General features: G+C 47.9%; 1 long non-coding RNA gene across 1 annotated transcript in view; it reads right to left on the bottom strand.

Annotated features, from left to right (window-relative positions):
* Positions 1-20,405: 20,405 nt before the first annotated feature.
* Positions 20,406-22,887, bottom strand: part of LOC144762821 (uncharacterized) — a 261,034-nt gene continuing 258,552 nt past the window's right edge. The window contains exon 4 of the long non-coding RNA XR_013596141.1: positions 20,406-20,761. This is a non-coding gene — a long non-coding RNA (uncharacterized LOC144762821). The remainder of the gene's footprint in view (positions 20,762-22,887) is intronic.

Raw genomic sequence — 22,887 nt, 5'->3', positions numbered from 1 at the left:
CCTTTCAGTTTCCGGGAGTCCATAGTCTGATTTGAGCTGGTGGAACGGTATAATTAGTCGAATAGATGGCCCACCAAGCAGCAACCTGAAGATCTCCACCGAATGGCAGCTGCTGCTTCCATGCCCGGCTGGAAGTCAGGGTTCTCAAACCACGGGGTAAGTGGCGAGGGGAATGTGGTGAAATTGTGTTTAGTGTTAGTATGGTCCCACGTTTCAAGAATGACCCGAGTGATATGGGACGCATAGAGGTTGGGTGGCCGGTGTGTTCTCCGTAGGAAGGGAATTCCCTGCAGTGGTCTGGCAGCCACTGCTTGGCCCTGATATAGCCAGTATTTCTCCAGACTCCAGCCGGATCCACTCAACCAGGTGTCGCAGCTGGGCCGCTTGGAAGTAAAGAAGAAGTTCAGGGATACCAAGACCCCCTCTCTCCGGGGGGAGCATCGTCAATGTCTGCTTCATCCTGGGTTTGTGGCCATTCCAGATAAAACATGCAAGTTCGGATTGTGTCTTTTTAATCGATCCCAACGGGGGTCGGAGAGGTAAGGTGTGGCTTGCTTCTGGCTTGGCAAACGAGTTAAAAATCTTAGTTAACACCGGGGCCAACAGGTAGCAAAATGTTTTACAGAATATGGTGGAAAACTCATCGGGCCCGGGGGCTATGGCGAGTTTGAGCCTTGAAATAGCTGTGATGTCCTCCTCTATCTTGATGTCGCTGTCCAGGTGATCTGCCTGGGCTTTCGTCAGGGTGGGCAAGCCGTCGGACGCGAGAAAGGCGGCACCATCCGCGAGAGATAGGGGGAGCTAGCATAAAGGGAGTAACAATCTCAAAAGAGCGTAAAAGTAGCGACGACTGGTGCATGGTCAGATAAAGAGGCCACGCCTATCTCCACGGCTTTGGCCAGCGCTTGCAGAGGTGTGGATGCCAGCAGATAATCTAATCTAGCGTATGTTTTATGCGTTAGAATAATAGAAAAATGTGTGGCTTTGGGGGTGAAAGCAGCGCCACATGTCATTGCGGTCCAATTCGTGCAGGCGGGTCAGACCTGCCGCGGATAATGCGCCTGTCTGGTTAGTGCGCTGACAGGATCTATCTGTGTTGTTATCAAAGACAATGTTTAGGTCACCCCCCAGGAGAATCTTACATTCTATTGTGGCCATCGCCTCAGTGAGCACAGTGTGCAAAAACTTTTCCTATCCTTCATTGGGGCCATAGACTGAGCCGATGGAAACGTGAGGCACCCTAGAGCAAAACGATAGGTGAGGAGCCGTCCCTTAATTTGAGCTTCTTTATGGAGAATTTCCCCGGGAAACTGCTGCGCGACCAAAATGGCCACACCAGCTGAATTGGCGGGGCCTGAAGAAAACAGCTGGGTCGGGAACCTGGGGGATTTGAGATGATGGCAATCTTTTGACAGTAAATGAGTTTCTTGGAGTAAACATATGTCCGCCTTGGTGCTTTCCAGGCAGGACAGGACAGCTTTACGTTTGACGGGGTTGTTAAGTCCCCGCAAATTCAGGGTGAGTATTCTAAGTGTGGTAGGGATCATGTAGTCAGGAGGGAGTGGGCTACCATGTACGGGATCTGGGATTCCTTGCTCTGTGAGTGTAGGGCAGGTGTGGTACCGAGAAGCGCTGTCTGCATGGAACTATGCTACAAATTAAAAAAGGTGGACAAGGAACCCCTAAAAAACAATAACAGCCTCAACCAAATGTCATTTGAAAGTCCTTCTGCAACATGCAGAACTAAAAAGGAAAAATAAGAAGAATCGTATTGTAGTCCATCATCCATCGATGATCGGAAAAAAATTACCAAGGGGGGAACGTTGTAGTCAGAGGTGACCTTCCCCCCCACCAACAGCCCACTACAAAAGAGGGACCCATCAAAGAGAGCAGGCAATTTCGTGTATATCAGCTAGGCCATGTCTTTGCTAGTTCTGCGGGCAGGGTCTCAAGGGCTGCTTTTTGTTCTTGTGATATTTCAGCAGGAGGTGGTTGTCTCGGTCGGCATCGCCGACCGTGCTGTTGCCAACGGGGTTTCGTGTCGTCTGTATCTTGAGCAGGGCCGTCATCTCAGCTTTCTTCCACCTTGGAGGTCCACTCCAAGCAGACGGCAGGCCTCTGAAAGTGAGGGCAGCTGATAAAGTTTGCCATCCATGCGAAACAACAGACGGAATGGGTGACCCCAGCTTAGGAGATGTTATGTTGTCGGAGGTACATTGTAATGTGCTTGAAAGATCTCCTTTCTTGTAAGGTGAGTGCTGCTAGGTCCTGGTAGAGGATAGGGGTCTGACCGCGAAACGTCAGGGGGTGCATTCTGAAGAATTTCTTCTTTGGTTCGGAAGTCCTGAACACAGACCAGGATATCAGATGGCAGGACCGTCGCAGAGCGCAGATGGCCCACTCTGTGCACTCTGTCCAGGTGAAGGTCGGTGTCTAGTGGTCTGCCCAGAATGTGGTTGAAGAGTTCCCTGGTGTATTTAAAGATTTCGCCTGCCTCCTCGTCGGCCTTCACCCCTCGGATCCTGACATTATGGCGACGAGAGCGATTCTCCAGGCCTTCGAGATGCGACTGTAGGTCTACTTGTTGATCATGAATTCTAAGAACCTCTTTTGGAGTGTCGCCATCTCCGTGTCTCTCCAGTCACTCTTCTCCTCCAATTCGGCGACCCTCTCTCTGATGCCGTCCATCTCTCTGCAGACATCTTTGATTTCCGCCTTAAGGTCCTGCTTAAGGGTTTGCAGGTCCTCCCGCAGCGGGACAAATAGTGATTCCAGGAAGGCTTTCGTGATCAGCTCACTGCTTTTGCCACCCGAGAGCATGGGATGCTCGGGGCCCGCCACCGCGTGGCCCATTTGGTGATCGGCCTGTGCCTTCGGGAATAGATCTTTGAGGGTTTTTTCTCTTCGCCCCCTGGAGGAGGACATGCTGCGCCCCAGGTGCCGGCTGTCCAGGCGCGGGCTTGCCGGGGATAGATACGGCAGGTGTGGACCTCGGTGTAGTTCCGATATGTGCCCAGGTGCACTGTTGCCTGGATACTCCATGGTCAAGGGCTGGTGACAGGCTTTGGTTGATGGGGGTTGGCGAGTCTCCCGGTCCCCTGGGCCCAAGCAGCGGGCCTCACTTCTGCATTGGCGAGGTCTGAGCCCCGCGGCGTGTGCGTGGCCCTGGGATCCCCCATTCGTTCCAGTTCCCCAAAGGACACGACGCCCCAACCTAGGCCGTCCGTCAATGCAGCCTCAGCAGGTCTGTCCCAAATGCCTCCTTTTCAAATTGCTCCACTACCTTGGGCCTCACACTAGGAATCGGGGTTGAAGGGCTGTACTGGCTTCCCCAGCCTGTCTCAGAGGCCTAAGGGTATCAAGGTCTCCCCGCAGAACCCCGGGCGGCTGTTGACCTCCTACTCCTCCGCACCTGGAATCGCTGTAAGTGTCCTTTTCGCCGCTTGCTGCGTGGGTGCTTCAGATTGGCTTCCGGGACCGCAAGTCACCGGTAGGCCACGTCGCAATATGGCGGGTACGCACCTCGCTGCTGGTGAGACAGCCATGGTGTGGGAGTCTGCGAGGATCGCTGAGGGCGCCTGGCGTGTGTACAGGCTATTGACCCTGGAGGGCTGTATCTGGGCCGGCTACTCTATCTCAGTGCGAGCGCTGCCTGGCTCCAAGCCTCGCTGCGTGGGCCCTGCGTCTCCCATGGCCGAACGCCATCCGACTCCGCACTCCTCCCCACAGCCAGCACACCTGCGGGTCGCCTCCCCGGGGCAGTCACTTGCCTGAAGATGGTGGGCGGGAGGGTCCCGTCAGGACCGCGGGACCCTCGACCAGCCCTGGAATCGCCTGCTCTCTGCTGTTCCGTCCCAAAATGGCAGGTGGGCGCCACACCTCCTCGGGCCCTGCAGCGCAGGGAGCTTGTCCTCCATCTCTGCTGCGTGGGGGTGGATGGGGTCCCCCGCACCCCTTGGAGAATGAGGGCCGGCGGTCTAACTCATTCTCACAGCCGACCCCTCGTGGGCCCCAGTTCGCTGTTATTGTCCGTTGCTGTTCTGGTCCGCGCCTCCCCGCAGCCGGGCCTCTGCCCGGCCGGCTCGCCGCTCGCAACGTCAAGCACAGGGAGCACCGAAATGCGGATCTCCTGGTGTTTGCTGCAGGGACCGGCACCTGCAGGCTCAAATCTGCGGACGTCCGTCAGCTAATTGCGGCAGAAAGCCGATGCTATGCTGGGTCGTCGGCGGGAGAGACAGAGCAGCACGTCTGCTCAAGCTACCATCTTGGCCACGCCCCTGTTAACATTTTAAATGTTTGATTTAAATTGATATTGTTTACAAACTGATTGTAAAATTGTTATTATATTTTGGCTGACTTTTATTTACAGGTTAAAATTAAATTGTACTTTTTTATTTTATTATGTAGTAACTTATATTATTCAAAATGTTTTTAAATGTTACTATTTCTTTTACATTTTGTAAAACAAAACTTAGAATTACACATTTTTAGAGTATATTTATAATATATTTCGTTTTTCCATTATTTGTTGTATTTTTATTATAAAGTTTGTATATTTTATTAAAAGTGATGATAAATTATATGTTCACTTTATTAATTTTGTTTCTAAGTGCAGAAAAAGTAAATTAAACAAAGTTTTTCATGTATATGTCTACTGTCAAGTAATTTCTTTTTAATATTTTATAATTACTTTTTTAATTTATGGTTTTGTAAAATGTTATTTTGTCATTTAGTATGGTTGTATTTGGTTTATATATTTAGTTATTCATTGTGTTTTTAATGTGTTTTTTTTAAAATAGGTGATGCAAAATGATTATATATTGTGTTTGATTAATACATTTTCTTTTTAACATAAATTAATAAGAATGTATGCATGATTCTTATTAAATTGTATTGATTAATATTATTAGCTTATTAATATTTGTTTTCTTGGAGTGTTAAAGATGTATTGTGTTATCTTTAATGTTAAATACCCCAACTCAAGCATGCAGAGGCACAAAAATCTGGAGCGCTGCTTGCACGGCTGCTGCGGGTTGCGCCCCCTCCCCACCCCCATACATAACATAGTCTTGTTAGAATACCTAGTGAACACACAACAGGAAATACATTTGGCTTTCTATGAATACTACGAGGCATTGTATGGGCCAATGGAAGCTTTTCTGTGCGATCTAACTATCCCCAACTCTCAGGTAGACCTGGAAGACCTGACCGGCCCAACTACCAAAACTGAAATTAGGGAAGCCATTCGAGACCTCCCACATAATAAGGCTCCGGGCCTTTATGGCCTGCCGGCGGTGTTCTATGACACCTTTTCTGCAAATTAATCCCCCACCTGGAGCAGCTATACCCAACAGCCCTAGATTCTTGTAATCTCCCCCCCCCACTACCATGCAGGCCTTGGTCTCTTCCCTTCCTAAACCGGGCAGGGCCCCATCGGATATGTAAGGATACCTCCCACTGTCGCTTTTAGCTACAGAGTATAAGATTCTAAGCAAAATCTTGGCCCGTCATGGGGCGTGGCCGACTGCCAAAGAAGATGGCTGCACACTAACACGGCTCCAACACCCACGCCTGGCATCTTACTTATCCGTATCATAATCCGAACTTGGGAGCTGACATCAAAACCTTGACCCTCCCCTGTTGTCGTCCCGGGCCGCGAGAATCAAACATTTGCCTCCCGGAAGCAAGAAAATCAGACCAAGGTGGCAAACTTGAGAGGCCTCCATCTACAACTTTCCGTGTTGTGTCGCTGGCGGCCGCGCGTGAGAGCACTGTGGGCCCGGCAACAGGAGACTGACCTAGGGTGCGGGCTCAGAGCAGAAAACAAACCTACTGGGCAAAGAAAGGAAGATGGTTGGCCTGCCAGCCTACTGAGCCCGCCTGGAAGTATTCGCCGCACAGACTGAAGGGCGGAGTGGAAACGGGTCGCCCACTGCATCTGTGACCGGGTGATGGGAGATATCATCGAAGCTAGCCATTGTAGTCCTGGGGACAGTGAGAGCAAGTAATGTGAGGACCCACACCCAGCGAACTGGACAAGACCATCCTGCACAACCTGAGCCAGAGAGCTGATCAGCGCCAACGTGCGTAGCTGGGAAAACAACTGCGTATTGGCCCTAGGAGGACTGCAGTGCCTGGAGAGCAGAGCGGAGGAGCAATACTGAGCACCGGTACAGAGCCAATCAAGGGAGAGACACCGGGGATCGAGACACCCTGCCCCCTGAAGTGAGACTACTTAGCCGCCTACTGCTGCGGTATTAATCTTGAGTCCAGGCCGGGGAGCACATATGTGAGGCCCTTAGCACAAATAAGCAGTGACCAGACCTTGAGCAGGGACCACCGCGACTCACTGGTGTTGGAGTTGCGGCACAGCACCCAGTAAATACAGCTGCATATGGGGAGCATGCGCCGGGGGGGGGGAGCAAGCTGGTAAAAGCTGACAGGCCGACCAAGGCCCTTCCACATTGGCCCGTGCAGGCGGCTGTGTGTAACTGGTGGACTCCGGCCCCCCTAGGATCCACCTTGAGGAGACCCAATGCATAGCAATGTCTGGAGGAAATGGAGGCGGCACCTCGCTACAGACAAAGTTAGACAAGTATGCATGACAACAGGGGAACAGCGATCAAGCAAAAAGCACCGCGGACACCCAAAAATAGGGGGCACCACCAACATGTGAAGGGAAACAAGATGACTTAACATTACAAGACATTATGACCGCAATCACAACGGTGCGCACCTCCCTAGAATCCAGGATAGATTCGGTCTCCAATATTCTTGATCTTAATATAAAACATGTAGCAGGTAAATTGGAACTAGAACTTTTTTCCAAACCGACAGATAAAAATACATTGCTACATTACACAAGTTATCATCCAAGGGCTCAGAAGGACAATATACCCTTCGGACAGTTCCTTCGTCTCCGAAGGAACTTTTCTTCCTTGACTGATTTTTATAAACATTCGGAGAGCTTGAAAACTAAATTAAAAGATATGGGTTACCCCCAAAAGATTAATCAATCATTTGTTTCAACGAGCAAGATTTTATAACAGAGAGAGTATGTTTGATCACTCGCATAACAAGGAACAACAGTAGGAAACAACAAATAAAATTGTTTTTATTAGTCAGTTCTCTAGCATCAGCAACAAGATAAAGAATATCATTAATTCCAGTTGGGCAAATCTGAATGACAATGAACAAACGGCTCTTGATTGCCCCATATTTGCATTCAAACGGAATAATAATTTTAAAATAAATCTCGTGCACACATACAGAGAACCAGGAGGATTTAGACAACTTAATTTGGAAGGGAATAGAGTTGTCTGCAAATATAGATGCGGCACTTGCATGATCTGTGACCACTGCATTGAAGGCAAGAGTATTACCCACAACAATCAAACAATTGTAGCTAAAGATTTGAACAATTGTAGGAGCAAGAACCTAATTTATCTGATGATATGTCCTTGTAAAATGGGCTATGTGGGTGAGACAGGACAGGAGTTAAGAACTCGACTGTCGGAACATGAATTAGCTATTAGAAACAAGAAAGTGAATGCCCCTTTGGGGGAGCATTTCACACAAATGGGTCATACATATAATGATGTGAAGTGGTTAATTTTAGAGAGTTCTCCAGTAGCAGGTGGGGAGGAGATATCACTGTTAAACGGAAACACCGGGAACAGTGGTATATATCTATTCTTAACACAGTGAGGAATGGCTTGAATTCGAAAGAAGACTGGGAGCGTCTTATAGGTTAATGTTTACCCAAGATGATGCTAAATGAGATGAGAATACTAATTGTGTTATGCTCTGATATTTATGGTAATTTACTCAACCGCAGTAAGCTTCCAAACTCTCATTATATTGATGGGTGCCGTCCGGCCGGCAGCCTTGACGTACAGTGCTTGTTTTACTCACTGGTTGTCATGGACCATATCGAATGAGCTTTAATTAAACTGTGGCAAAGTGTAGCTTAGGCGCAGATCCAATGTGGGTCAGTAGTGATATCTTTTTTAAAAACTTTTTTCGTTGCAATGAGGGTGGAAACATGGAACACACTAATATGAGTTCTATACTAGGATATCTTTACGGTCTTTTCGAAGACCCTTCTGGTCAATGCGGCTCTATTACCATCTTTACGGTAACTATGAAGGAGAGGTTTACAGTCGCAGCTACAGATGACGTCAGACGCAACGAGATGCAACTGACGTTAGGGGATTCTTGGCCCAGGTGAAAATAATGAAAAATTTCCTAGCTACCGTAACGGAAAGTTTCAATTCTATTAAGGACTAGGATGAGGTACTGGGTTTTTCAGAACCGGTACCGAACCGGTAACCCAGCAGTGTCAGGGTACACCCTAAGACCTCGAGTACTTTCCTGATTCAGACACAGAAACTCAGAGTCTTCTAGGTGAAGTCAAAGATCGAATTTATTGGCTGCAACCAAGTAACAGGCGTCCTAGAAGTACAACAGCACGGTGTGTATATTCTCAGGAGACTGCTCAATCTTACAAAACCAGGCTTCTCTTTTTATACAAAATATTATGCTTCAGGCAAACATTCTTAGATTTACAGTAGACCATTCACATATTTTCACTACAAAGAAAAAGCAGAGTCATGATGACAAACCCACATTTCAGTTTGTCCAGTCCACAACAAATTACCCGGCAAGGCCCAACATTTTCATCAGATATCAGTGGACCCCCAATAAAAACGGGCACCTCCTCCTCGTAAAGCAAGACATATGTAAAGAAACAGGGACAGGTGTGAGCAAGATTAGGCAGGGTGTGTGTGCGATGAAAAGGTTTATGTCATGTTGTGCCTTGATGCTATCTCGCTCGGCCACTGGGAAAGGAACTGGCCGGGCAGGTTCGGCCTGGGGCAATGGTTTCAGCTTGCCCAGGTCAGAGAGAAGTCAATTAAGGTGTACGTGTCCTTTGGAATCAAATTTAGCTGTATTATAAGCCTATGTGAGGGCAACTCACAAAATGGCTGCCGTACACAAAATGGAAGCCAAGGGTTCAGGGCGAAAATGACGATTTCGAGGTGAAATCGTTAATGGAATATGATGAAATCAATCAATCAATCATGCCATTTGTATAGCGCACTACTCACCCGGGAGGGTCTCAAGGCGCTTGGGGGGAGGGGTATGCTACTGCTCGAACAGCCAGGTCTTGAGTTGTTTCCTGAAGGCGAGATGGTCCTGGGTCAGCTGAAGGTGGATGGGGAGGGAGTTCCAAGTCTTGGCAGTCAGGTAAGAGAAGGATCTTCCTCCGGCGGTGGCTCTTCGGATGCGTGGTACGGCTGCGAGGGCGAGGCTGGTGGACCGTAGCTGGCGGGTGGGCGTGTAGAAGGTCAGGCGGTCGTTGAGGTACTTGGGGCCCAGGTCGTGGAGAGACTTGTGTGCGTGGGTGAGGAGCCGGAACGTGATCCTCTTGTCGACGGGGAGCCAGTGCAGGTTCCTCAGGTGGCTGGAGATGTGGCTGCGTCGGGGGACATCCAGGATGAGTCGGGCGGAGGCGTTCTGGATGCGCTGGCGTCTTTTCTGTAGCTTGGCTGTGGTTCCGGCGTAGAGGGCGTTTCCGTAGTCCAGTCGGCTGGTGATGAGTGCCTGGGTGACAGTCTTCCTGGTCTCGGTCGGGATCCAGCGGAAGATCTTGCAAAGCATACGCAGGGTGTTGAAGCACGATGAGGAGACGGCGTTGACTTGTCTGGTCATCGAGAGGGAGGGGTCCAGGATGAAGCCCAGGTTGCGTGCGTGGTCAGTTGGCTTGGGTGCAGTGCCCAGGGCTGGGGGCCACCAGGAGTCGTCCCAGGCGGAGGGCGAAGATCCCAGGATGAGGACTTCCGTCTTGTCCGAGTTCAGTTTCAGGCGGCTGTCCTTCATCCACTCGGCGACGTCTTTCATCCCTTCGTGTAGATGCTTGTACATAGTGTAATAGCCATTCTCTGTCTTTTGATACCAAAATTGTCATACTACGACAAAGTTTATTGCACGAGTCCAGAATTTTCAGAACCACAAACCCTCCTTTTGCCCTTACATAGGCAATTTAACCTATCCTCATGCTAATCTGAGTCCAGGTCTATATTCCTAAAGTCATTGAGATGTTGCTGTAACATCATCCTAGTACTTAGCTCGTCTCTTGATACAGGTTTCCTTACACATGATGTAGCACAGAGGCCACATATTGCAGGAGCACACTGCACGCACAGACAGAACAGGAAAAGAATGGCTAAGACCATCCCAATGACCATCAGAATTTTCCATCCCCAGGCGGATATCAGTTCCCAGAACCATCCCATTAACGACCAATCTCCTTTATCCACATGAATAGATTCGAAAATCTTATGCAGTTTGGAGATTGGATCAATTTACATACCCCACCTCGGTCTGCAAGTATGACATCTAATGCGACCCTGTTCTGAAGGGTCATAAGACGATCCGACTGGAGCTCAGCAGTCAAGTTACTAAGGGCACCGGCAGTTTCAACCACGGTGGATTCAACCACCCTTGTCAATTGTCTTATGTTCCTGCTGTTAACCATGGGTCCCCAGAACGGCAGAAAACCCTTTACGAATTCCCCAAATTCTTGTCCTGCAGTGTCTTCTTTACTGAAGACACCTCTAACTATCCTTGTCTTATGGTAATCTGCCGCAGCTGTGTAGGTGGGAGGCAGCAGGAACGAAACAAAACATGTGCCCGAAAAGTCAGGGGGCAACCATGTATAGGCTCTATCATGGCAGATGAAATAGGTACCCTTAGCTGCTAAGAACGAAGGGGAAGTCTGGGCTGCAAAAACATACGTTTTAGTACAGATACTCTTCCCTAACTGAGCTCTGGGATTCTTGCCAGTACCTTGCAGACACAGGTGACCCTGATGGGGTACAATTCAAATCGGGGAAGATCTCTTAGCTTGCTGTTTCTCACTCAGAGTAGCTCCATATCCGGTCACGTTCCATCCTATGTATACTAGTGTCTCATCTCTAGGGATAGTCTCGTAGGAAATATCTTCCTTAATCATGTCTACTATACCCTTAACTAGAGCACTATTCTTAGGATTGTCTGTTACAGAACGTAGGGGGTAGACTTCATGTGCATAGATGAACATTGTTCTGTATGCCCACACAGAACCATTATGGCTGAAAGGCAGAACCAGATAAGGGATACCTTTATCCGTTGTGTGAGGCATAAGACCACACACCCAACAGTTAGTCGTGTTCATTACTAGTTGGTGTTGGTGCAAAAACTGAACAAAGGAGTTATTAATAAACTCTAATCTCCTAGCGGATTCGTGTTCAGGAAGGGGTTGAAAAGAATGTGAGGAAACAGTAGAAGGAGGAGGTATAGGCGATGTAGCGGGTGCAAATGTCACTTGAAAAGAGAATAAAACATATCCTATCAAAAACATCATTACACTGAATAACATGAAAATGCACAATATCAAAAAGCTTTTCTTGGTCATCATTTTACATATTCTGCTTTTAAAGTTCGTTTCCTTGGCAGATCTCTCCATCTCGAAAAACTCCATCCTCTATAATATGCTGCTCGCGATGGTTGGGTGTTCTATGCTAAGGAATGCTTCTGTCAGTCCAGGGCAACTCCCTTAGACCAACCAGAACTGTCGACCTAACGTCTTCAGCTGCACCCCAAAGACTTTGGGCAACCGCGACCCTACAGCGGAACCCGGATGGTGGTTCGAAAAACAAAAATAAAAAAGTTTCTCAGATGGGAGAGCTGCACTTTTCAAAAATAGCAATGGAAAGAATTTTTTTTTTTATTTGTCCATAGTTCTCGGCCTCAGATTATATCTTTGTTTTCCAGGTATTGTCTGGTCTCGGAAAAGGAGTTCAGGTTCTTTAGTGTTCAATCGAACTGACGGTGATACAGCTGGTTGCAAAATATTGTCACTCTCTTTTTCAGTAAGTGTTCCTTTTATACGTGCATCACTGAAAGGCAGAAAACGAGGCACGGTTTCAGTCTCTGAGTCGGCGACACCCTCCTGGACCCACCGGTCGTACGGCAGAGGCAAAGGCACCCTCTTGCAATGTACACCGTGGATCCAGTGCTTCTTTCCTTCCACTCGAACAGCTGATCTCGTTGAAAGAAGGACGAGGTTTGGGCCGCTCCACCTGGGCTGGTCGTTCTTTGTTCGCTGAAAGTTTTTCACTAGAACCCAGGATCCAGGATCGATCTGATGTCCTGGAGCTTCAGAGACCTGAGGCAGTGTATCATGCACCTGTTGGTGTAAAACACGCAATTTAGCCGTCAATTCGTACAAATAGTCAAGCAAAACAGGGTGTTCAATTTCACTGAATTTGGTGGGTCTTGGCACTCCCCATATATTGGCCGGGCGGCCAAAAACTATCTCATATGGACTAAGTCCCACTCGCGAATGCACAGTCATTCTGGTTGATGGGAGTGCTAAGGGTAGAGCATCAGGCCATTTAAGACCAGAGCTCGCTTGAATTTTGGCCAATTTTAACTTTAGCGTGCCATTGTAGCATTCTACTAATCCAGCTGATTGGGGGTGATTTGCAGCGTGGAACTTCTGTTGGATGCCTAGCCCTTCACATACTTTCTTCATCACTCGACCCACAAATTCACCCCCATTGTCACTCCAGACCATTCTCGGCATTCCAAACCTAGGGAAGAACTCTTTCACAAGGGCTTTAGCTGTGGATAAGGCAGTGTTGTCTTTTAGGGGGTAGGCTTCCACCCATCTTGAAAAGGCACAAATGACAACAAGTACGTATTTTAAATTGTTGCACCTCTCCATGTGGATGAAATCTAGCTGCAAAACCTCGAACGGATACGTAGGAGGTGCAAAATGACCAGCTGGAGTTGGGGTTCCCCTACCAGGATTGTATTTCAGACACACCATGCAATTCTTGACCACATTCTCTGCACACTTAGGAATTCCAGCATTTTGCCATACTGGAGCCAACAACTTGCAAATCCCTTTCACACTGATGTGAGCCATTCCATGAGCCATCGTCACCACTGCAAGCACGTACGCATCGGGTAACAACCAACCGTGTCAGGGCGGCGGGCATCGGAGGCTCGGCCCTTATCTGGCTTTCATCCTTCCTGAGGGACCGGACCCAGGCGGTGCGTCTTGGGGAGTTTTCAGCTACCCCCTGTAAGGTCCAGTGCGGGGTGCCTCAGGGTTCTTCTCTGTCCCCTTTATTATTTAATCTGTACATCTCTCCCCTCATCTTTGCTCTTCAGCAGCGGGAGGTCACGGTATATAACTATGCCGATGACCTCCAGCTCATCTTTAATCTGTCCTCTTCCCCTGATTCTATATCTAACTTCCAATCTATTCTATCTTTTATCAGGGACTGGATGAACTTCAACCACCTGAAGCTCAACCCTGATAAGACGGAACTTGTGCTTACGGGTGGTTGCTCCAGTCCCTGGAATTCTCTATTCTGGCCCCCCTCCTTTGGCTCTCCCCCTACCCCTGTTTCCTCAGTTAAGACTTTAGGCATCAAGCTTAACGATAAACTCACCATACACTCCCAGATAGGCTCGGTGGTTTCTTCCTGCTTCCTTACTCTCCGTACTATTCGTTCCATCTCTCGTTTTTTCTCCTTTCCTGCACTCAAATTGATCATGTCCGCACTGGTCCTATCCCGCCTGGACTATGGGAATGCCCTGTTCAACGGCATCCCACAGTACAGCATGCGCAAGCTCCAACTGGTTCAGAACCAGGCGGCTCGCCTGACATTCGGTCTACCTAGATTCCACCACACCTCTCCTCTATTGAAGACCCTTCACTGGCTTCCTGTTCGGGAATGCGCCTTGTTTAAATTAGGCTGTATGGCTTTTCAGGCCAGGGCTGGTCTGGCCCCTATCTTTATATCCTCAGCTATCAAAACTTACGTTCCCAGCAGAGACCTCCGCTCCTCGGCTCAACATCTATTAGTAGCCCCACGTTTCAGGAGAAAAAAAACAGGGCGGTTCCAAATTCTCTACTCTTGCCCCTGTGTTTTGGAATTCCCTTCCCTTCCACCTTAGATCCCTTACCCAGTATTCCCTTTTCCGCAAATCCCTGAAAACTTTTTTGTTTACCCAGGCCTTTTTGTCTTAAAATTTCTTCCCTTGTTTCAGTTTATGTCCCAGCGGTGGATTCCAGCTCCCCTGGTAGTTTGCTATTTTAGCGCCAAGAAACCGCTCGGTGTATGTTGCGCTCTACAAATATTTTAAACTTAAACTTTTAAACTCTGATGCTCTGACAATTCAATCCAACAACCATTTGCATCCATTTTACCCGTACTTTCTCTCCACACACTCAACTCTTTCTCTGTAGCTTCAGCTTGAATCGATTTCACACTCTCTATCGTGTCTTCCCACATTCCAACGTCACCAATCCATCTTGCAGGGCCTGCAACATACATTCGGCTCATCACATTCCTCGCTGTTTCTTTTGCAATTTCGTCAGCAAATGTATTTCCACAACCAACATCATCAGTCACCTTCTTGTGTGCGCTACATTTCACAATCGCAACTTGCAAACGGCAAAGTCAGTGACTCAAGAAGCTCATTCACCAACTGACCATGCTGAATCTTAGCTCCATGCGAAGTCAGGAACCCACGTTCTTTCCACAATCGTCCAAAACTGTGAGCCACACCAAATGCATACTGGCTGTCGGTATAGATAGTCACTTTCATTCATTTCGACAACACACATGCTCTCGTAAGTGCAATCAATTCTGCTGCTTGAGCTGAATTATGTGGGATACGTGCAGCTTCAACAATTGTATGCAAAGTCGTGACAGCATATGCTGCAGTCGTATCACCATTCGGAAGCTTGAAGCATGAACCATCCACCCATAAGGTACCATCACACTTTGCAAGGGGAGTATCCTGGAGGTCTATTCTTCCTTTCGTTTCTTCTTCTGATCTAAGAAAACAATCATGCTGTTCTGAATCATCTAATTCCTCTACAATCGGCAACAACGTAGCTGGGTTAAGAGTGTTGCATCTTTTTATATGCACATGGCTCGCTAGCAATGTCAACTCGTAACCTGACAATCGAGCACTAGTTAAGTGTTGTTTCTTGGTTCTGTTTAACAACGTGTCCACTGCATGTGGAACCATCACAATCAATGTGTTATTCATCACTAACCCAGCAGACTGTCGAATAGAAACAGCTGCTGCTGCTGTGGCTCTTAAACAACTCGGCAATGCTTTAGCTACCGGGTCCAAAGTCGACGAAAAATACGCGCATGGACGCTGCTTGTCTCCAAACAACTGTGTCAATACTGATAATGCACAACCTTCTTTCTCATGGACATACAATGTAAAGGGCTTACTGTAGTTGGGGGTACCCAAAACAGGAGCCGAACATAATGCTGTGCGCAATTCGGAAAAACTTTTCTGACAATCTTCAGACCATGGAACGGGATTCGGTGTATCTTTACAGGTTAATGCCACCAAAGGTTTGGCTAATAACGAAAAATTTGGTATCCATTGCCTGCAATATGATGTAATGCCCAAGAAAGCACGCACTTCTCTCTGTGTTCTTGGCACACTCAATTTCGCTATTGCCTGAATTCTTTCTGGGGTCAGTTTCCTTCCCTCCTTTGATAAGAGATGACCTAAGTAGGTCACTTCTTGTCGACAATATTGCAATTTTGAGAGAGACACTTTGTGATGCAAATCACACAAATGACGCAACAATGACAACGTGGCTTCTTTACAGATTTCCTCAGTGTCTGCAGCGACAAGTAAATCATCTACATACTGAATAAGGGTAGCGCCATCAGGTAAAACAATCGTATCAAGCTGTGTTTTTAGAGCTTGACTATATATTGATGGACTTTCACAGTAGCCCTGGGGAGCGCGTTTAAATCGGAAGCTTCAACCTCCTAAACTGAAGCCGAAAATATCCCTACTCTCCTCTGCAATCGGGATGCTGAAGAAAGCATTCTTCAAGTCAATCACTGAAAACCAGGTGGCAGAAGCTGGAATCATAGTCAATAGGGCAGTAATGTCAGGGACAACGGGAAATTGTGGCACAACTATTTTATTCACCTCTCTAAGATCAATCACAAATCTGTAAACAGGTGGCTGGGAAGGGCCAGTTCGTTTCAAAACAGGCAGAACAGGACTATTGCAAACGTTGCCTCTTGTCTCTTCAATTACATCTTTTTCAATCAGATCATAAATGATCGCTAGTAAAGCTTTTTCACCTTCACTAGAGATTTTGTATTGGGGAATTCGTGGCATTTTAACATTGGCTTTCAATGTCACAACATATGGTGGTATTTCCAAAAGACCCACATCATTAGGACCAGTAGCCCAAAGAATATCAGGAAGAAACGACAATTCTGTCGGGAGTTTATCCCTTGACAAGTACATTGGAGAAACCACTTTCTTACCCAGTGTAAGTTGTACTCCCGAAGGAGAACAGTACAAAGTCACATACAATCTTTTTAACAGATCCAATCCCAACAAGTTTTCACCACAACCTGTTGTCAGAATAAGGGGTGCTTCAAATTCACAAGGACCAACAGAAAGAGACATAGGACTAGAAACTGGTTTTCTAACCGGGGCGCCAGAAAAACCTACTGATACATTCGTTTCGCCAGACAAAGGTGCGCCAGGGAGTTTGGAGTGCATAATAGAACTCTTTGTAGCACCAGTATCCAACAGAAAAGGCTCTGACACACCTGATGTAATCACCTCAACGTAAGGTCCACTCTGATCTACTGGAACTGAAACAACTCCCTCTCTTTGTCTATGGCTGTCCTAGCAATCATTACCTTCCATTTGCTCATCTTCTGCATAGTAATCATCAACATAGTACTGAGCCGTCCGACCAGACGCGTTGTTCTGCTGATCAAAACTATTCATTGAATTTTGAGGCGGAAAGGAACGTGCGTTCTGGGGGAAAGTTCCACGTCCTCTACCTCTAGGTGCTTGTTGAACACCTCGACCTCTTGAGCCAGAAACACCATTTGCGCGCCGTAACAAAATAGGGCAACTATACTTGAAATGACCCTCTTCCTTACAATACGAACACTGGTTGGGACCTACAGGGACACGTGGTTGAGTATACTCGACTCTTTGCGAGTTCCTCTGAAACTGTTGAGGCTGCTGATAGTTATTCTGATAGTTACTCTGAGTACCACTATTTTGACCACCACGTGGCGGATACGCTTGCTGTAACAGGACCTTTGTTTTCAACTCTTTAGTTTTCTTCTCTGCTCTATCTTTCTCATCTTTGTCCCTATTTTCGTAGTACTGGGCAGTAGCCAATATCTGTGCTGAAGAGGAAACTGCCCAAGAACTCTCTGAATCTTTCAACTTTTTACACAACTTGGGAAGCAAATTATGCACAAATTTATCGACGAACAACCGTTGACCACCTTCTGTACTCATATCTTGACCACTGTGGTCGACAAACGTCTCTTCAAACCTGGTGAAGAAATCAGACACCGTTTCATCTTTCTTCTGCTTACACGCAGGCAATTTATCCCAATTTACTCGCATGGCAGGCATTAAAGTCTTCATGTAATCAACGATCTTACCAGGAAGTTCTGCTACTAAAGGCTCAGGTTTAGCACCACCAACTTGTCGGCCATCTGCAGCCGTAATATTAGCCCATGAGTCACCTAACTCCTGATCATGATCTGCATGACGAATCTTTCCCCATAAAGGCTGTGGAACAACATTCCCAAACAACATGTCTATATCGGCTAAATTCATGATGCAAGAGCCTGCAGTCTGCGACAATTCCTTGTAATACCCTGCAGGATTTTTACGGGGATCAGGCAATGTCTGTTTAAGGGCCAAAACTTCAGCTCGCTTCCATGGAACATGTACCCACACACGCTGAAAATGTGCTGGTATAGCTGGTGGAACATTACCAGGACCAGCCGCTACTTCTTCCTTCCATACTGGAGGAACTTCTCTCATGGGATATTGTCTTCCCTTCTTTTTGACAGAAGAATCAGACTCAAACAAAGACTTGGAAACACCTTCAGTCCTAAGCGACAACAACGACGCAACTGCTTTCTCAACATCCGAACCCACAATTGCGCCTTTTGAAAACTCGAACCGTACATGGCTCAACTCGGGCGGATTAGGTTCCAAATCAATGTCCTATAAATCTTCACACAGAAAAGCACACATTTTCTCAAAAACGTATCTCTGCTTCGATGCTTCCCACTGATGGAAGACATCCATAACAGACTCTAGACCATATTTTGTCGGTTCGGTCATCCATCTATGTGCCAAATAATTCAACGTTTCCTTCTCCCTAGAATCAGGCAGTCGGCTACGCAACTGTGTACGCTCTAAAGTAGGAGTCGTACTTGTCGCCCCAAAGAAAGGATATAGAAGACTAGTAACAGTACTAGTCACTCTCTGTCGAACAGAAGGAGAAGTCGATGAAAAGACAAGAGGGAAAGCAGGAGGAGTCAAGGCAGATGTAGAGGCAGTGTCAGGAGGAATACCAGGAGTGGTAGTCGATATAGTAGTCAAAGTTGTAGGAAGTATAAGAAGAGCAGATGTAAAAGCCGGTGGCCCTTGAGGAGGCTGCACCGGAGGAGCAGGAGCCAAATGAAGAACAGCTGGTGGGTGCTGTGGAGGAGCAGGAGGCAATGCAACCATGGGTTGCGCAACTAAGGGTTGCGGAGGTGCCGTAGCATTCTGCGCATAGGGGGGTGGCGAACTCAACAAATGTGACATTAGGGGATCTTTTTCAAGTTCTTTTGCTGCATCTTGCTGAAGAGGCGGCAAAACTGGATAGCATTTATCTATTACCATTTTACGTTGCCTGTGCAACTGCTCACTCATCTGTTCCTCTTCGTTGTCTTTAAACTGCATAGCAGCTTGCATTATCGAAATACCCCTTTCTCTCTTACTTTTCTTCGCTAATTTAATTTCTTTCTGTTTGGCTTCCTTACGCCATAGGCGGAAAGAGTCAAACATCGCCGGCCAGGCTTTCTTCTTGAAAAAAGTTTAACTTCGAGGTTATCTAAGATTTCCATGTCAAAGCTACCATATTGGGGCCATTTTAAAACACCATCTTTTCTGGTGTATCGGATCCACACTTCATTATATGTGATGGGGCCTACTCCATGTTTCACATACAGTTCATAAGTTGGAGTTCCAATCTGAGGAACCGGACACGAGTCCTCCAATCGGGAATCCCTATTACTACCACAACAAAACAAGTTTCCAAGTCTGCTAAGACCAGGCATCTTCGCTCTCTAGTCTAGCTTCAAACTTCAAAGGATTATCGATTACGATATTCTCGTGAATACACGAGTCCTTCGGCTTTGGTACTTGCAAGTTCCAAATCAAAGATCCCAAGGGGATACCCAAACTAAGACCAACTAAGACCTGGGAGACGCTCCACTTATACTTAACTGAGATATCGATGACGTCACCAGAAGACTCGTCTATCGTTTCGCTCTACCAAACATCAAGGGTCCAAATCAGGGCGATAGCCAGGGCAGCAGTCCTTTGTAGCCGTCGGGAAGCGGGGAACCTCGCAGCAAAGACTTTCGGACCACGTCGACATGCAGGGGTCGATGAAGTGGCGGCCTTCCTCCAGAATTTTCACACGAAGCTCCTCACGAACCTCTGGCTTGGACCGGTACCGTTGGTATCGCCCCACGTTGGGCGCCAGCTGAGGTACTGGGTTTTTCAGAACCGGTACCGAACCGGTAACCCAGCGGTGTCAGGGTACACCCTAAGACCTCGAGTACTTTCCTGATTCAGACACAGAAACTCAGAGTCTTCTAGGTGAAGTCAAAGATCAAATTTATTGGCTGCAACCAAGTAACAGGCGTCCTAGAAGTACAACAGCACGGTGTGTATATTCTCAGAAGACTGCTCAATCTTACAAAACCAGGCTTCTCTTTTTATACAAAATATTATGCTTCAGGCAACATTCTTAGATTTACAGTAGACCATTCACACATTTTCACTACAAAGAAAAAGCAGAGTCATGATGACAAACCCACATTTCAGTTCGTCCAGCCCACAACAAATTACCCGGCAAGGCCCAACATTTTCATCAGATATCGGTGGACCCCCAATAAAAACGGGCACCTCCTCCTCGTAAAGCAAGACATATGTAAAGAAACAGGGACAGGTGTGAGCAAGATTAGGCAGGGTGTGTGTGCAATGAAAAGGTTTATGGCATGTTGTGCCTTGATGCTATCTCGCTCGGCCACTGGGAAAGGAACTGGCCGGGCAGGTTCGGCCTGGGGCAATGGTTTCAGCTTGCCCAGGTCAGAGAGAAGTCAATTAAGGTGTACGTGTCCTTTGGAATCGAATTTAGCTGTATTATAAGCCTATGTGAGGGCAACTCACAAAATGGCTGCCATACACAAAATGGAAGCCAATGGTTCAGGACGAAAATGACGATTTCGAGGTGAAATCGTTACTGGAATATGACGAAAATGCTTGTACATAGTGTACTAGCCATTCTCGGTCTTTTGATACCAAAATCGTCATACTACGACAAAGTTTATTGCACGAGTCCAGAATTTTCAGAACCACAAGGAGGCGAGGATTATGCAGTCCTTTCTTCTCTTTATTACCACAGCAATTCAAAGAAAAAATAGTCAAAACATATCAACAGAACCACAACACCCATGAGCACATGGGGCACAGTGTCCATAGCAACCGCCAGCCAATGATGCTGCCATCCGATGTATAACTAGCCGTGACGTCCCTTCCTCTTCCTCTTCTGCTCTGTGAGGAAAGCCCAGGAACGCTCCTCAATCCTTCTGGTCTTGTCCTAAACCAACACAAGACAACCGTTATCCAGTTCTTCTTTCACGAAAGAAAGCAGAGAAAAGCAGTACACAGCCGCTATGACCAGAACAGAATAGCATATCACCGCTTCTAGGAGAATCAGAATATGCAAAATACTCCATCACCAATTCCATAATAACATAATGCAATAACAGTAGCATTGAGAAAAGACATAAATCGTTACTTACTGAGTTACGAAGTTGTGCGGGTGGGTCGAGACCGACAAGTCTCGGGAGGGATAATCCTCGCCTCCTAGTCCTTAATAGAATTGAAACTTTCTGTTACGTTAGCTAGGAAATTTTTCATTCTATGTCAGGACGGAGGCGAGGATTATGCAGTTTCAAAGCTTATCCACCACCAGTTCTGCCGCTCCATAGATGGGCTTGAAGTAAAACTTCTTGAACGTGGACTCGGAGAACCAGTCTGCCACTGCCATAATGTCCTCCAGCCACCTGAATGGCTTTAGAGGCCATAGCCCCCCTCGTGGAATGAGCTCCAAATATGGTGACATCTATCCCCGCTTCGGTCATGATCCACCGGACCCACCTAGCAATGGAAGGAGCGGAAACCGCCTTAAACGGCTTCTGCAGAGCAATGAGAAGCTGACGCTCTCCGGGGGGGCGGGACTCCGCCGTCATGTCTTCATACGCCTTAAGGCAACGCACCACACAGAGTTTAGGTTGCTGCGGAAAAGAAGGGTAGGATACCGACCTGATATTAGTCTTCCTAGCGACCATGAAAGTAACACCTTCCGGAGTGAACATGCGTGCCGTAATATCCAGTGCTCGCACGTCCGAGACGCGTTTGCACGACACCAGACACAATAGGATCGCCAGCTTAGACGACAATTCCTTTCTGGTAAGATACTGATTGTCATGCCAGGAGCAAAGAAACCGCAATATGATGTTGACATCCCAGAGACTCCTATATCTGGGTTCTGGGGGTTTGGAAAGTCTGGCACCTCTCATGAGTTTGCAAACCCACGGATGCTCACCAGCTGGTTTACCGTCGATGTGAGCATGTTCTGCTGAAATGGCAGATCTGAAAGAATTAACAGACCAGTAGGCCAACCCCGACTGGACCAGTTTGGCCAGAAAGTTCAAAATGTGGGCAACGTCCGCCCCCACGGGATCAGCGTGTCTTGCCAGACTCCAACGACGCCACCGTTGCCAAGCCGATCTGTACCTCTTGACGGTAGCTGGGGCCCAGGCTCTACGGATGAGCTCCTCAGCGTCCGCCGAAAGGCGTCCGTCCTGCCAGCGTCCCCTGAAATCCTCCATGCCATCAGGTGCAAGGTCCCCTGAAGTACCAACGGATGCGGCTCCCCCAGGGGGCCCGCAAGCAGCGAAGGGAACAAGGGCAGCCGAATCGGGCAGTCCCATGACAACTCTAGCAGAGGGGGAAACCAGGCCTGAGCCCGCCAGAAGGGGGTCACTAGAACCAGGGAGGCCTGCTGACGGCGAGCCTGCGCCGCTACTCGAGGAATCATCAGAAACGGGGGAAACGCGTAAGCGTGCTCCAGTCCTGCAGAAACGCATCGACCGCCGTCGCCTCCGGGTCCGGCCTCCAACTCACGAACCTCGGAAGTTGGCGGTTGAGTCGGGAAGCGAACAGGTCCAATGAGCACGGCCCCCAACTGTCCATCAAAGCCTGGAAGACCGCAGGATGCTGCCGCCAATCGCTGAAGTCCTGGAAATTCCTGGAATGCCAATCTGCGATCGAGTTCTGAGTGCCCGGAAGATACTCCGCCGACACCGAGATTCGTTTCTCTAGACAGTAGTGCCAAAAGTCCTTCGCCAGGTTTGCCAGGGCCCGAGACTTCGGTCCGCCCAGGCGATTGATATACTGTACCGCTGACACATTGTCCATGCGTAACAGGATGCAGCACGACACCTGGTTCTGGGTCAGAGACTTCACAGCGAAGGAACCCGCCAGGAGTTCCAGACAATTGATATGAAGCTGGAGCTCTTCCTCCGACCAGCGGCCCCCCATCGTGACATCGCCGCAACGAGCTCCCCAGCCCGTTCTGTTGGCATCCGATTCGATGACCAGGTCTGGGCTGGATCCGAAGATCGCACTGCCATTCCAGGCACTCATGTGATCGATCCA

This window comes from Lissotriton helveticus, chromosome 6 (genome assembly GCF_964261635.1).
Source record: "Lissotriton helveticus chromosome 6, aLisHel1.1, whole genome shotgun sequence".
Taxonomy (NCBI): Eukaryota; Metazoa; Chordata; class Amphibia; order Caudata; family Salamandridae; genus Lissotriton; species Lissotriton helveticus.
Note: the sequence above shows the minus strand (reverse complement) of the source record. Positions and strands in the feature narration are given on the sequence as shown.